Genomic DNA, 1,919 nt, shown 5'->3' with positions numbered 1-1,919 from the left:
CATCAGGTGATCCAATGTGAACAAACAGGTTCATACAAGGAAGAAGAGTGTCTGAAATATGTTTGAACGTCATCAACAAAATACCAACTGGAGAAAAGTTGATGGAGGAGGTGCATCCATGCCCCAGAAGGTGACACAATGTGGACAAACTAGTTCATCCAGGGGAGAGCTGCATCAGTGAGGAGCCAGACAGAGAGCAGAGCTGAGCACTGAGGTGGGAGACAGACCACCGTACAACCACAACCACACACACACAACCACACACACTCACACACACACACACACTCACACACACACACACACACACGCACACTCACACACACACACTCACACACACACACACACACACACACACACTGTGTGGCAACATGTGAGGTGCTCTCTTCATGAGCTCAAGCTGTGTTGTGACACTTTGATGTTCTTAGCCCCACTGACACTTTTCGTTTCCCCCTACCTTGATTGTGTGTGTGTGTGTGTGTGTGTGTGTGTGTGTGTGTGTAGTAGTAGTTGTGTGTATGGTCCAGGCCCCGGGGCAGGTAAGACAGAGGCCTCTACACTCTCACACGTAGGTGGAACTGTTGTCTAGATACACTAGGAAAGGGGTGGTTGCCAACCATGTACATTTTGATGTCCTTGGTTAGAGTAGTTTAGGTAGTCAGAGAGGCAGTATTTTGAGTTGTGGATGTTTAGTTAGGGTCAGGTAGTAGCCTCTCCTAACTCTCCTAGATTTGTGTTACTTTCTTTTCGTTGGCAACACCCGTGTCCCCTTGGCCTGTGGGCTGCTAGTGTTGTGTGTGTCCGTTGTGTTGTGTGTACACTGTCCGTACCCCCCCCTATTATTTACAATATTATATATTAATATATTATTATTTACCCTAACCCTAACGCTAACCCTAACCCTGAACCTAACCTTAACCCTCACCCTAAGCCCTGACCCTGACCCTATCCCTAACCGTAACCCTTTTCCTAATCCTCACCCTAACCCTGAACCTAATCTTAACCCTAACCCTAACCCCTGACCCTGACCCTGACGCTAACCATAAGCCCTTGACCCCAACCCGGACCATGGCCCGGACATTAACCCTGACCCTGCACACAGACACGCACACATATGCACACACACACAGTCTCTCTCTCTCTCTCACACACACACACACACACACTGTGTGGCATCCTGATGAGGTGTGTGTGTGGGAGGGAGCTGAGAGAAAGGTAGGGTGGACTGGTCTGACAGCATTACTCTCTCACACACACACACACACACACACACACACACACACACACACAGCAAGCTTTAGCACGGATGGAGTTTCAGTGAGGAGGCAGACATGTTGCAATAAAAACAACCTTTGTGGGTCATTTTATTGGTTCAGATCTCACCAAACCTCCCAATGGCCACAACAGCCCTCACTTAAAAACCCTCCCAGGTGACATGATTAACCCTAACCCTAACCCTAACCCTCCCAGGTGACATGATTAACCCTAACCCTAACCCTAACCCTCCCAGGTGACATGATTAACCCTAACCCTAACCCTAACCCTCCCAGGTGACATGATTAACCCTAACCCTAACCCTCCCAGGTGACATGATTAACCCTAACCCTAACCCTAACCCTCCCAGGTGACATGATTAACCCTAACCCTAACCCTCCCAGGTGACATGATTAACCCTAACCCTAACCCTAACCCTCCCAGGTGACATGATTAACCCTAACCCTAACCCTAACCCTCCCAGGTGACATGATTAACCCTAACCCTAACCCTAACCCTCCCAGGTGACATGATTAACCCTAACCCTAACCCTCCCAGGTGACATGATTAACCCTAACCCTAACCCTAACCCTCCCAGGTGACATGATTAACCCTAACCCTAACCCTAACCCTCCCAGGTGACATGATTAACCCTAACCCTAACCCTA

Source organism: Argentina silus (genome assembly GCF_951799395.1).
Source record: "Argentina silus genome assembly, chromosome: Y".
Lineage (NCBI taxonomy): Eukaryota > Metazoa > Chordata > Actinopteri > Argentiniformes > Argentinidae > Argentina > Argentina silus.
The sequence above is the reverse complement of the archived record's forward strand: the minus strand, read 5'-3'. Positions refer to the sequence as shown.